The sequence below is a fragment of the Phyllostomus hastatus genome, unplaced genomic scaffold (assembly GCF_019186645.2).
Source record: "Phyllostomus hastatus isolate PE091 unplaced genomic scaffold, TTU_PhHast_1.1 phas_scaffold_182, whole genome shotgun sequence".
Taxonomy (NCBI): domain Eukaryota; kingdom Metazoa; phylum Chordata; class Mammalia; order Chiroptera; family Phyllostomidae; genus Phyllostomus; species Phyllostomus hastatus.
The window spans coordinates 25845435-25860493 of NW_025334013.1; the positions used below are offsets into that span (position 1 = coordinate 25845435).

The window sequence follows — 15059 nt, forward strand, 5'->3', positions numbered from 1 at the left end:
AAATTTGAATAGACATGTCTCCAAAGAAGACATATAAATAGCCAATAAATAAGCAAATAAAAAAAAGTTCAACATCATTAATCACTAGGAAAATGGGAATCAAAAGCACAATGAGATACTACTTTATACCCATTAGAATGGCTACTATCAAAAAGACACATGAGGGATGTGGAGAAATTGGAATACTCATACATTGCTGGTGGGAATGTAAAATAGTGCAGCTGCTTTGGAAAACAATTTTGTGGTTCCTCAAAAAGTTAAAGATAGAGTTGCCACATGACCCAGCAATTCCACTAAGTATATATCCAATAGAAATGAAAATGTGTATCTGTACAAAACTTATACACAAATGCTCATGGCAGCATTATTCATAATAGCTCAAAAGTGGAAACAACCCAAATATCCATCAACTGATGAATGGATAAACAAAATGTGGCATATCCATACAATGGAACATTTTTCAGTAATAAAAAGGAATGTAATTGATGCTAACATGGATCAAACCTGAAACTCATTTTAAGTGAAAGAAGCCAGACACAAAAACACCACATGTTATATAATTTCATTATAAAGAATAGGCAAATCCATTGAGACAATAAGTAGATGTGGCTGCCAGGGGCAAGGGGAGCGTGGAAAAGTAAGTGATGCAGGGTTTCTTTTGGGGATAATGGTATTGTGTATTCTCAAATTACATAGTGCTGATGGTTGCACAACTGTGATTATATGAAGATCTATTGAACTGTATACTTTAAAAGGATGAATTAATTGTATGGTATATGAATTAAATTCAGTAAAGCTGTTGTAAAAAAATTTAGGGCGATTTGTACATATGAATTACATTTTGTCAGTTTGTACTTGGCCATTTATCCCTGCCACCATGAATGTTGAAGTCAGAGCACCACCACCTTGAGCCCTGGGAAGGCTACTGTTGCCTCAAAGACAAGGTGAGAAATTTAGATTTGCAGTCAGTTCTTGCAGAATAACTGATGGCACGTTTTGTCAGGAACCACATCTTTCAAGGTAAATGCTTTGAGGCTGAAGTGTTTCCAAGTTTTAAGTGTGACCCTCTGTGTCCTATTCTTATTTATCTTCTTAACTGTGTCTCACTGGAATAGTTAATTTATGTTTTGGGTTCCAGGCCTCATTCCCAGCTCCGCCAAGAACCTCACATCTTCCATTTCTTACATTTTCCCTCCAGGCTATTGATCTTGCTCTGAAGCATTCTTTCCTGGGAGTTGTGGAGATAATGGCTGGAGTAGCTTTGCCTCCAGATTATTAACTAAAATAGTGATTTTCAATGTTTTTCATCTCATGGCACACTTAAACCAATTACTAAAATTCTGTGGTATACAAAAAAAGACATTTTCTGCTGATCTGACACCAAAAAAGGTGTAATTTTGATTCATTTACACTGGATGGCTGTTGTTGTATTGGCTGTTGTCATTTTTTTTATTTGGCAGTCTAAGGGAAAAGAGGTCAGTGCCCCTGACTATAGTCTTGTATCATATGTTTTAAAAATCATTGTGGCACACCAGTTGAAAATTGCCACACTAAAAGAGTGAATTGCCAGGAAGGGCCTTAGACCTGTGTTGGCAGGATGAGATGACTCATTTTTCATCAAAGGAATTTCAAAGAAAAAATAATGACAGGATGATGTCAGAGAAGCAGGTGGAGACAGGAACCTTGATTGAGGCACAAGAGGGAGGTGTTGAATGGTATGGTTGCCTGGGCAGTCAGGATGATTGACTAGCACAGATCATGAGAAACGTCACCTGTTTTTTAGTTCCTTTCTCAGAAGCCCTTGTGTAGGCAGTGCTGTTCTTGTGCCTTCAGAGCATGTGGTCAAGTCTGTGCCTGTCCTGAGTGTACTGTGTTTGTATCTGGGTGAGACATCCTGTGCTAGTCATGGACTTCTTTCACACGCAGTGTGGTGTGTATTGGTTCCTGCACTCTGTACATCACCTCCATGGCTAACAGGGTCTGTGTTTGGGAGTTGAGGTTTGTGTCACAGTTGCTTGTGGTGTGGCATGTCCCCTGATTTATTAAGATGTGGGAACTTGCCTAGATATCAGAAGGTCAAATCTCAGGTACAAGTACTTTATTGCCCAAGTACTCTGGTTCCCTCTAGTGTTTAAAAAAAGCTGGATCTTTGCTTTAACTTCAATTAAGTTTCCCTTTCCTTTCCTTTCCTTTCCTTTCCTTTCCTTTCCTTTCCTTTCCTTTCCTTTCCTTTCTTCCCTTTCTTTCTTTTACAGGCCCTCCGTAGTGTATATGGATGAAGCTGATAAGTGAGGGGAATTTATGGTCAGGAGGATGGATAGTTAAGTTTTGGTATCTTTGCATATTGGAGAGCACTAAGTTGATTAGATTTGCAGGCTCCCATTTATATTAAGAGAGTGCTCCTGGTCACCACCATGCCTTAGCAGTACCAGAGTCTGTGTGGTTGTGAGGCTAAAATCAGCAGTTTACAAAAAGGTAAAAGAGTGGATATTTTTTGCTATCACTCTGCCTCAGGATTCAGGCCATCTCATCTGGGGAGAGACAGCAAGATCAGTTGTTATGTTTGTGCATTATGAGTTGTTCATCTTAAAGTGTCATGGAGATAGGTAACATCAAACATCACCAAGAAGCAGAATGTATTGCCTCTATTTAAGATGTATCATAAGCAAGAAGAAAAAGAAAAAATAGACAAAAATCCTGAAATTGGCGTGGGAGGGGAGAAACTTTACTTATTACTATTATTTGGCACTGTGTTCAATTGTTGTGTCATTCTGGCTGATCATACGTTCTTTTTTGGACAATACTGCTAGGTACACTGTGGGACTAAAACTGGTCTTTGGAAGTAGGGTAAGAATGACATGAACCTGGAGGCACTGATCAGATAAACCTGTTTCTTAGAGAACGGTGCTAGACTTCCCTGGGCCTTAATTAGCAATATACCTCCTTCCTGCTAGTTGTGCTTCTGCTTGTATGTCTCCATGAAATAATAAATCATTACAAGAGAGATTTAACCTTAAGCGCCAAAGGACCCAGTGGAAAATGTTCCCTAGGGTGGGTTTGATTTGGGAGCCCCATGAGGGTAATCTGGGATGATGGGTTTCAGAAGTCACCACCTGATTCACTGAGTTAGTGAGTCTGAGCCTGAACATATTCTCTGTATTGTACCTGCCCCATAATATATACAGGACCTTTCTCCCTTTGGGTATGAACTAAAAGCCTTTAATCAGGAGGTTGAGCAGTGGTAAGGGAGAAACATTCCAACACGCCAATCAACCAGAATGTTAAGGAAATTCATGTGGAGGCTGAGATTCCAAATAACTTTGATTTTTTTTTTTTTGGTGGGGGGAGGAAAAGAACTTTTTAGGGGCCCATTGTCACCTATAGAAGATCCAAACTCATCTTGTCATTTAAGAACTGTTATAATCCAGTCTAACTTTCTGTCAAACTATTTTTATCAAAATTATGTTTATTCTTATTTTTAAAGGTCAGATATCACTGTGAGATTTGTAACAAAAATAATCTTCTGTCCTATACTTTCCTACGTCTGAGAACTGCTTCTAAATCATTTAACTGATTCCTTTAGCATTTTCTACTACATTTCTTAAATATACCCTAAGTAATTCTTGATTTTTCAATTTTAAACATTATCTGTTGACAGTTTACCATAGAAGTTTAAGGTTTAGTTCTTTCATCCCTGCTCCCTTAACAGGCACCCCCACCCCCTTTTCATCTTCATGCATCATTACCACTGTATGGTGTTCAGTGTTTAGATTATTATGATTACATGATATTGCTTAAACCTGAGCCATATATGAGTCTATAATTACATTTTCTTTCTTGACCAACTTTTAATTTTTTTTGGAATTAATAATTGCCCTTTTGTTTACTGTTTTATGTACCCGAGAGTCCTATAGGACTCTCAGATAATTCTAAGTATGTTGCAATATATCAAATAATCTTTTGGTTCAAGTTTTTCTTTGGTGATGTCTCTTAGGAGATTTCTGTTCTCCAGCTGTAGTCTTTAGTAAATCTCATTTTGGGGCTTCCTGTTACCATAATTCTGGGAAATTCCTTCACCTCCCTTCTGTGTCAGATCCCATATTTCCTGGATCTCATGTTGTTAATTTTTCTTGGTTTATTAGTCTTCGATATTTTTTCTCTTCCATTTTCTCTAATATCTTTATTAGTTGGGTATTGGACTTCTTTGATTGATCCTCTAGGTTTTCTCCCCCTCTACATTTTCTCTCTTTTTGTTCTAATTTATGGTAAAAATCCTCAGCCCTGTCTTCCAGCTCTTCTTTAGGATTATTTATTTTTGCTATTCTATTTTTCAATTTCTAAACAATGTTTTCTTATTCTCTGAATATCCTTTTTTTATGCTGCCTGTTTTTGTTTTGTGGCAGTATTGCCTGTTAGGAATCTCTGAGGACATTAAAGTCCCTTCCATGGTTTCCTCTGCATTTGTTGACAGTATTGTCTCTGCTTGTTTCAAGCTTCTTCTGTTCCTTCATTTTAGTCTCTGTCTTCATGTTAGAGACTCTTAAAATGTCTGATGCTTCTTGGTGATCTTCATGTTTAAGAGTTAGCCCCTAAGAAGCTGATTGGTGGGACTTGTTGACTGGTATGTTCTGATGAATGAGTAGGTAGGGAGGTCCATTTCCACAGAGAGGAAATGGCCAGTCTCCTGTCTGGGGCCTCTTAAGACTGTCAGCCAGAGCCCTGGGCTTTCCAAACAGGGCAGTGGGGAAGGAGGGAGGGGCTTGTTCATTATGTGAAATTTCACTTAATACTCCTATTTTCAGAAAGGCACCTCCTTCTACCCTTATGAGGGCCTGAAGACTTTCAACTATTCTTGCTTTCAGCCTCACCCGGTAGCATTCCTTCCCCTCCCTGCAAGCCTTCAGAGGTTCCTGGTGCTTCCAGTTCCTGAGCCTTCCTGGAGTCCTACAGCACAGTGTACCTTGTTTCTTATTGTTTCCCATTCCCTACCAGCACTTAGCAGAAGGAGAAAGCTGAAGTTTAAATTAGTCACCATTTATCTGTCACTCCCCAATTTATCAAACCTTTGTGGATATTTTAAATTCTTCTTTTCTGTGCCATTCTTATTCCTTTACTGTCATTTACCAAAGATTTCAGAAAGGAATGGAGATAAACATGCATGTTAAGTCTGCCACATGTAACCGAGAATTGGCAGAAGTGAATCTTCTCAATTTCTCTCTCGTAAATACCCAGACCCTGTGCTCTAGTTTCAGTTGTACCTTCTTTTTTCCATTTTCTTGCTCATGCCATCTTTCTTTCTGGACTGTCTACTCTCATTTCAGACTATTGACGTCCTACACATGCTTCCAGATCCAGCTTATATGCATCACTCATGGAAGCCTTTTTTTTTTTTTTTTTTAATTTTTGAATTTGTCTAGCTGGAACAGACCATTCCATTGACTGAGTTTCTAAAGTTTTATACACTGAATTCTTGTGGTCTTGTCACCCTCATGACATAGCATACATTTTTTTGCGTTATGATGTAATTGTATATATACTACTTCCCTAGTTAGATTTTAAGCTCTTAAAGGACAGTTCATTATAAGACTAGCTTTGTAATTTTTATTTTTGTTAACACTTAACACAGAACCCAGGCAACTAAATATTTCACAGAACCACAGAGTTTTAGAGCTGGAAAAGAATTCAGAGATCTAGAATGTCAACTCATTTTATGAATGAATGTACAGATATAGTGTGACTAAATGATTTTGCAGTCATAAGCTAGGGACAGAGCAGGAACTATAACCTCCTCAAATTCTCACACTGCTGAATGTAGTGATAAAATCTGATAAATGCTTAATTAAATATTCTGGTTAATCCAGGGTTAGCCGAAAGGCATGTTATGTTTCAATTTTCTTGTTGAAAATTTTTGTATGTATTTTTTTGGTCTTAGTAATTAGGTAATTTGAACATAGGTAATAATCATAACTCCCTCCCTCCCTTCCTCCCTCCCTTCTTTCCTCCTCCCTCCCTCTCTCCCTCCCTCCCTCCCTCCCTTCCTTCCCTCCCTCCCTCCCTCCCTCCCTCCCTGGATCTGGATTATTCTGGGATTTGTCAACAGTGAGCTAGATAATAGTTTTCTTTTAAGGCATCAGGCACCCATGGATGAGAAAAGAATGTAGGCAACTATTGAAAGTGCCCTGATTTTGAGAACATTTTTTAAAATTAGTGATATCATGTATTTGTGGTACAGACCCAATTTAATTGGGTCCCAGTTAAAGTTTTGCTATTTGATAATTCATCAAAGATTATTGCCCAAAGTATCTTTAAAGTAAGTTAAGTAAGTAAAGTAAGTTATCTGTGTCAAAGATTCTTCTCTATTTCCCTAGGTTATCTAGCTCTTGGCAGTCATTTCCAGAATGTTTGAGGTAGCTCCAATATTCATGTCTGAAGGGTTAGATGCAGCAGGAATGGTTGGTTATTAGGAGAAAGTTGAATGACATCTATTGTCTGCTTAAGATTTGTTGGACATGAAGCATACCAGACACTTTTAAAAAGCTAGATGCCATTCTTTTCCTCATCCCCTACTTAGGGCACTTGAGGATAGATCCACAGGTATTTAAGGGGTTGTCCCTTTCCTCTGAGATTTGATTGTCATTAGGATATTGTCTCACAATATGAGGCTGAGTGATGGCAGATGGTCTGATGCTGGGCTTGGCTTGCATTCTCCCTCCACTGGGCGGTGCTGTTGCTGAACAAGCAGTCTATGGTAGAATGAACCATAACCAACCTGTATGCTGGGTTGGGCTCTGCCTCATGGCCATCACTTTTGGTTTTATCCAAAACAGAAATTGTTGTCCCCAGATTTTAGAGTCAGGGCTTATTGTACTCATTCTGCCTTTGCCTGTTTTTGCATTGCCACCTGGCTGTCATTAGAGGGAATTCACTATATAGCTCTGAGTTCCTGTAGGGGGCTGAGAGGAACCATCCCTGTTACTAGGGTGGTATGTATGTTCTCTTCCCTTAAAACTGTTACCCAGATTTCCTTTTATGACTCGTTAAGTCAGAGGCAGCTGGTAGGATGTATGAGGCAAGTGTTACTCACCAGGCACATGTAGTGGCCCTGACTGCTGGCCTGGAGTCTGGGCTGAGCTGAGAATGAGTCAGCTCCGGGAATGGAAAGATTGCAGGGTAGTAGGGGGTAGGATCTGTGTGTCAGTGACTGCTCTTTTCTCTATAAGGACTTTTCCTAAAGCTGGGAATGCTGGGGATCCAGTAAGCCAACCAACTTTGTGGTGATAATGTTTCCTGTGAAAGGAATGAGCTGATTGGACTTGGCATCGTTGCCTTCTGTGTTATGGGTGTACACAGGTTTTGAGGCAAGCTTGAACTTGTATAATGAGAATTCTATGTGTAAGAGTTTCAGTCTTGTAAAAGAGACCACAGAACCTGTCTTGATTATAAAGCTGAATCTTCTCTATCTATCTTTGTCCAGTAGGGGTCACTGGGGGCTTAAATTCTAAAAGAGAAACTCATTAATCTTGTGGTAGATGAGTCAGATTCCTTGTCTTTATTGTTTATTGTGGCATATTTGTATGTTCTTGTACATTTTTTAAATATTAGATCAAAAACAAAAGATGTGAACTTGTATTAAGAACTTAACAGTCTGTCTGTCTTCAGGTGGTAAATTCTTTTCCTCTTTAAATTTACATACTGTCAGGATCTGGACAACTATCTCACAGAGATCTAAAATTAGCTGTGTGTGTGTGAAGCTTGGTTTCCACGGCTAAATGGCTTAAGTTGATTTCTCTTGTCTACCTTTTTCTTGACTTCAACTCTTCGTCTGAGCCTCAAATGTAGCTGCTACCTATTGGCATTCACAAGCCTGCCAGGTTACCTCATTGCTGAGCTCCTGATCCCTTTGTGAGTGGCATGCCCACTCCTGCCCTGTTGTATTGAAGGTGATTCAGGAAAGCTAAAGTTGATGTGTTTCTTAGCCAGATCACATTAAAAGGTGTGTTCTCATTGAGACCATTTTTTTACTTGGAAAAGCATTTAAAAATGCATGTAGGCTAGGTAGGAATAAGATGCTAACTTACTTTCATTGGGCATTCACTTGGAATGAGAGATATTTCTGGACCAAAATAACAGCCTTGGCAGAATTTAGAAGCATTTCCCATAGACAGGGCTTCTTTTCTTTGAATCTTCTGCATTTATTTCAGATAACTGACTACTAGACTTTCCTGGAAAAATTTTAATAGTTAGACCTTATTATTTTGTTAGGGGAAAATGGTCAGAATCCTAAAGAGAGGGATTATTTTAAATAGCACTGTGGATATTAAGGTTATCTAAGTATTCTTGTCCTTTCTCTTTTCAAAGCAATGCCATTGAAGTCTGATTTGATTTATTCATTGAGTTGGTGACTTAGAGCTGTTAAATAACATACACTTTATGTTGACTTACCTCCTTGCACTGGCCACTGAAGAGGACTTGATGTTTTGCTAGGGCATAAATGCTCTAGTATAGTAACAATAAAAACAATAATTAACATTAATGAGTTAACTCTGTGCCAAATAGTCCATGCATTTTCTCACTTAATCCTCACTGTGGCATGAAGTGGTAATTTTATTGTACCCCTTTTACAGATGAGGGACTGAGGATTAAAGAGATTAAGTAATTGGTTCAAAGACACAGCTGGAAATTGTGAAGCCAGAATTTGAATCTAGGTTTGACTAACAGAATATGTTAAATTTAGAGTCCTGGGCAGAGAGAGAGGCACCAGGGCTTTAAGAGTTAGTTTTTTAAAGTACTAAACCAGAGCTTTTCCCACTTTACTTTCTACCTTTACTCTTTTCCTTACCTTTAAAAAAATATTTTATTTATTTTTAGAGTGAGAGGAAGGGAAAAAGAAAGGGAGAGAAACATCAGTGTGTGGTTGCCTCTTGTGCGCCCCCTACTGGGGACCTGGCCCACAACCCAGGCATTTGTCCTGACTGGGAATCGACATTTTGGTTCTCAGGCCCACGCTCAATCCACTGAGCTACACCAGCCAGGGCTCTCCTTAACTTTTCTTTCCTTTTTCTTTCTCTTTTTCCAGGGTAAGAGCCTCAGTTGCTGAGCTAGCGAAAAAGGCCACCCAGAATTTAGATACTGGGTAGAATCTGTATTTGGAGAGATTTCTAGAAGTGGAATTTCTGTTCAATAAATTGATTTTTTCCCCAGCTCCAAGGAAAAGCAAAACATATACTTGTGTTCTTGGAGTTACTTTTTCTCTTACACTTCCAGGTTGACTTGGAAGTTCAGTGTTAAAAGTGGCTCGCTTGGCTCCTTAGTTAGTATATGTTATCTGTTGGGCCTATCTGGAGGAGCATATTGAGTTATTCCTGACCTAAGATGAATAGTTTTACAGACACTTGCTCTCTGGTATATGTTTCTGTGGTCAAAATATATACATTCCCAAGAACTGCTTATATTTTGGGAATCTAAATGGTTTATTGACCCCATTGTGCTCTTTTTAGTATGTCCCCCTCTTACACTCCTGTCTCTACCAGTGCTCTTTAGACCCTCTTGTTCATTCACTAAGTCATTAACTCATTTATCTATCTATATACTCACTCATTCCATAGTTATTTAGTGACTAGATTTTGTATAGGAGAGCAGAATTCATCTAGCTTCAAAAACTGCAGTGAGGGTATAACTAAGCACACAACTACATTATAAAATAGAAAAGGCTAAATGTCACGAGAGGGGAACTTAGAAAGTATAATGTAAGGTCGAGAGAGAGGTTTGCTTCTGACTGGGATAGAGGGAGTCTGTCCCAGGGAAAAATCAGTGGAAGTATTGCCTTTCAGCTGGTCCATAGGAATGGCATTTTGATATGGAGATGGGAAGGAAATACATTCCAGGGTAAATGAGGGGCATAGTATAAAGCCAGAGAGTTCTGAGCTTAATTTGCTGGCAGTGGGTAATTAAAAGTTTTAGAATGAAATTACAAATGGACACTTATTGAGCATTTAATATGTACCAGTTATCATGCATGCTTTAGGGGATTAATGTCATAATGGATGAGGACAGGATTGTCAGGTTGGAGACTGGGATTGGGCAATTTAGATTAGGCATATTGTCAGTTTGCTAAGGTTTTGTACAGTCTGAGCAGTATTCAGAGGTCTTTGTGGTCCGATGTGGTTTGCTGCTCCTCCAAATAATAATAGTAGCAGCCAATAGTTATTGAGCATATAGTGTGTGCCAGGTGCCATCTAAGCACCTTAAATGCATCAGCTCATTTAAGTCTCACTATAACTACATGAGACAGATGCTGTTATTATTATCATTTTGCAGATGAGGAAATTGAGGTTCTGTGAAGTTCACTAATTTGCTAAAAGTTGCTAATGTGACATATATTGTAGGATCTGGATTTGAATCCAGGTAGTCTGGCTTCAGGTTGCTCTTGTAATTACCATACCTCTATAATGCTCATGGCATCTAGGTTACTGATCAAGAAATTTGGGAGCTTTTTCTAACTTTATTGTATTCAGTAACACTTAGGTATGTAGAAAATTCTTTAATGGCATTCTAGGTCTTTGTATGTTTATTGTTGTCTCAATTTCACATTGCTAAACATTAGAGACAGGAGTCACAATATCTCCTAATTAGCTTCTGTAAAGTCCACATCCTCTGCCTATCTGTAGTTATATGCTTACTGGAGGAGACAGATCACAGGAGCACAGGTCCAGGCTTTGATGCCTGGGTCCTGCCATTCTCAGAAGCCCAAGGTTTCCCATCCTGTCCATCATACACTGCATATACTAGTCTCTCTACCAAAGTTCTAATCTCAGAGAGGTATACACACACATACATACACATACATATCAGATGTATTTATGCTAAAATTATATCCATATATAATTCTTAAAAGTTCTCCTTTATAAGTATTTTTTTCTAGATTTCAGAAACTTACTTGCCATGGGTCTTAAATTTTTAGTCTTTATCTGCCAAAGTTATGCTTCTGGATGTGCTATTTTGAGACCAAGTGTAACTCCATGGCAGTTTGAATAAAACATACAGCCTCCCTTCTCACAGGCTTGCTTTCATCTTGGTCACAGACAATAAAGTGATTCTGGGGTATTGCCTTGTTTCGAGATTTCTTGTGGGTAATGGTTGTGGGTGACTGCCCTAAATTTTTTTTGTGAGTGAAGTAATCTTAAAGAGAGGCAGGTGAGAGGCCAGTCTGAAATCTTAACAAAGTTCAGAGTCTTGCTTTTACAAAGTTTCTTTGCTGGTTTGGGGCCCTGCCCATTTGGACTGTTAAGGAGAGATATCCTAGGGGCTGCTAAATATGTCTTCAAATGGCCCATTCTTTGTATAATAAATGATCTCTAAAAAGAAACTAGTCACTCCCTTCTGCCAGCCTCTAACCACTTCCTGTAAATGACAGCACTCAGATCCATCTTAGTTTTGCTAAGTGAAAAATTTATTTTCATAAAAGCAATTCCCTCCTTTTCTTTCTTCCTTCAAACAAACACACATACATATACACAAAGGCTGGAAACAAACATTTTACTTGTCATATGTAGAAAAATGGTATATCCAAGGTATAGAATGCCATCTTATGAAGATCTTATGAAGAGTAAATTACTTTGGTTACATTTCATTGCAACCAAAATACATTCTGAATCTGTTATGGTCTAATAATAACAGATTCAGAATGTATTTTGATATTTGAGTGCTTTGGCTTTCTTTTTAAAATTTCATAGGTATTTTGAATGACAGAAGCATGCTAAATGATTTTCTAATTATGACAGTTTTGCAGTGGCTTCTAATAGCAGAACAAAGCAGAAAAATGACTTTCGTTTTGGGAAATGAGAATATTGTATAGGCGTTTATAAGATTGCAAGAGACAGTTGTACAATGGTGATGTAGACGGTACAGGCACCGTAATGTTTCATGTCGACCTTGAGATTCTTTTCTTAGAACTGGGTTGATCTATGTATGTACAGACTAAGTCTTGAAAATACGAAGTTTTCCAAACGTAACTATCTAAAATTGTTTAACTTCAAGTTAGTGTACTTATTTTGCCAGAACATTGTAGCAAAAGGAGGCAGTGTGGTAAAATTCACAAATTGACTTGAAAATAAGACAAGTAAAATTTCAGATGTCTGTTCATTGTTTTACTTACCTTGTGACTTTGGACAAAATAACCTCAATTTCCTGAGCCTCAAGTTCTTGATTTCTAAATGGGGATATTTTAAAAAGGGGATATTATCAGGATTAGATAAAGTAACAACTGTGAAAGTGCGCTGTAGGAGGTGCTCAATAAATGTACTATAGAACTAGTATGGTGTGTCACAGTGTCCTTCTAAGCATGTCCATTTTCTTTGAGCATCACAGCTCCAGAGCTTCTCCACAGAAAGGGGTATGCATTATTGTCTTGGTGTCCACTGTGTGTAGTGTAATGCTTCAAGTTTTTAAACTGAATAAATGAATGAAATGTTCTGTTTCACAAGATAGCCTGCTTTGGAGGGAGCTCCAGTTTAGAATCCCCTGGATGCACTATCAGATTTCCCTCTATAGTGCCTATTTCCTTCAGCAAACACTGTATTATTTTTCACACATCAAGAAAAATCCTCTTTTGACCCTACATCCTTCTATCTGTTCCCTGTTACAGCAAAATTTCTTGAAAAAGTTGTTTTTAATTTGTTGTCTGAATTCCTCTCTTCCCATTCTTTGTTTTACATTTAATTTTTAAAATTATTTGTAATTGCAATATGATTAACATATAACATATTAGTTTTAGGTGTGTAACATAATGATTCGATATTTAAATATTTTATTTTTTTAGAGAGGGGGAAGGGAAGGAGAAAGAGAGGGTGGAAGACATCAATATACAAAACACTGATCAGTTGCCCCTGCATGCCTCCAACTGGGGACCTGGCCCAAAATCCAGGCATGTGCCTCGACCGGGTATCAAACCAATGACCTTTCGGTTCCCAGGCCAGCACTAAACCTACTGAGCAACACCATCCAGGGCAATGATTTGATATTTCTATATAATTGCAAAATGATCACCACAGTGTCTAGTTAACATCTGTCACTTTACATAATTACCCTGAATTTTTTTCCTGTGATAAGCACTTTTAAGATCTACTCTCTTAGCAACTTTCATACATGCAATTCTGCATTAACTATAGTCACCAAGCTGTACTTTTTAAATTTTTATTAAAAATTTTTTTATCCTTACCTGAGGACATTCTTTCATTGTTCTTTTTTGTTTTGTTTTGTTTTCTTTTCTTTTTAAAGAGAGATTGGAAGGGTGAGAGAGTGAGAAACATCGATGTTAGAGAGAAACATCAATTGGTTGCCTCCTGTGTGCACCCTGACCAAGGATCAAACCCATATCCCAGGCATGTGCCCTAACTGGGCATCAAACCTGCAACCCTTTGGTGTACAGGACAGTGCTCTAACCAGCTGAGCTATACCAGCCAGGGCCAGGCTGCATTTTACATCCCCACGAATCCCATTCTCTCTTGAATCACTACAAAAATTCAAAATCTCTTGATTTTTTCTGACATGCCATCAAAATTGCTCTTCTTAAATTCACTGGTGACCTACACATTGCTAAATTCAGGGGTCAATTCTCAATTTCATCATGACACATTTACAGCTTTGACATGGTTCATTACCACTTTTTAAAACACTGCCTTCACCTGGCTTCTGATGTAGCTTATTCTTTTGGTTCTCCTAATCCACTGGCTGCTTCTTTTTTTTTTAGTCTCTTTTGGTGGTTCTCCTCTTCCCTATCTAATAATGTTGGAGGGTTTCCAGGATTTAGTCCTTGAACTTGATCTCTTCTCTCTCTTTACTCCCTAAGTGTTCTCCCTCAGTTTCCTGGCTTTAAAACTTTAATGGGTCTCTCCCTGAACCCTAGATTCATATATTCAGCTGCATATTTATAGTTCCCTAGAATGTCTACTAGGCATTTCAAACCTAATGCATCTAAACAGGGAATTCCTACCCCCCTCCCCCAAACAAACATCCACAAACACTTTGAACCCCACACTCCTAACTTCTCTGGTAGTCTTTTCTATCTTGGGAAATAGCAGTTCTTTCCTTTTCGTTTCTCAGACCAAAAACCTTGGAGGTGTCTTGACTCTATCCTTTCCCTGTTTACCCCTCATCTAGTCTATCGGCAACTCCTGATAACTCTTTTTATCCAGATTATGACCACATCTCACTGTCTCTACCACCATACCTTGGTCTCAACTATCATCATTTCTCAGCCACCAATTTTCACTTGGATTATTGTAATGGCAACCACTTATCTGATTTCTGTCCCTATAGTTTTGCTTTTCTAGGATGTCATATAAATGGAATCATACAGTATGTATGTGGCCTTTTGAGTTTGGCTTCTTTTGTGTAGCATAATGCTTTTGAGATTCATCCATGCTTTTGAATATGTCAGTAGTTTGTTCCTTTTTATTGCTGGGCTGTATTCCATTGGGTGGATGCACCACAATTTTATAAGTTCACCAATTGATGGACATTTGGATTGTTTCCAGTTTTTAGTTACTTTGAGTAAAGCTGCTATAAACATTCACATACAGGTCTTTGTGTGGACACATGCTTTCATATGGGGAGGGGGGCGGTAAATACCTACGACTGATACTATTTGGTCCTCTGGTATATGTGCGCTTAACTTTGTAAGAAACTGCCAAAGTAGAGTGGTTGAGCCAAGTTACACCCCAGCCGGCAATTTGCGAGTTCCAGCTGCTTCACACCTAGCAAGACTTGATATTGTTAGTCTTTGTAATTTTAGTCCTTTTAGTAGGTGAATGGTGGTGAAGTGTTTTCAGTTGTCTGCTATAATGTCCACACCAAGATTTTATTTGTAAGCAGGCCTCAGTTTTGTGGAAGGTGTTGTTTTCTGCTATCATTGAGTATCCTAATATCCCCTTGGACAGCTCGTAGAAATTAGGTGATGTTTGTTCTTCTTGCTCATCTTTATCACGCCTTGATGTCAGGTCTGTCTCATGGAGCTTGTTCTGTATGTGGTCTTCTCTGCACTCATGTTCAGGTCCCTTGCC

General features: G+C 38.5%; 1 protein-coding gene across 21 annotated transcripts in view; it reads left to right on the plus strand.

Moving 5' to 3' along the window:
• MACF1 (microtubule actin crosslinking factor 1) overlaps positions 1-15059 on the plus strand; it is a 325507-nt gene that overhangs the window by 86674 nt on the left and 223774 nt on the right. The gene's annotated exons all lie outside the window — the stretch shown is intronic.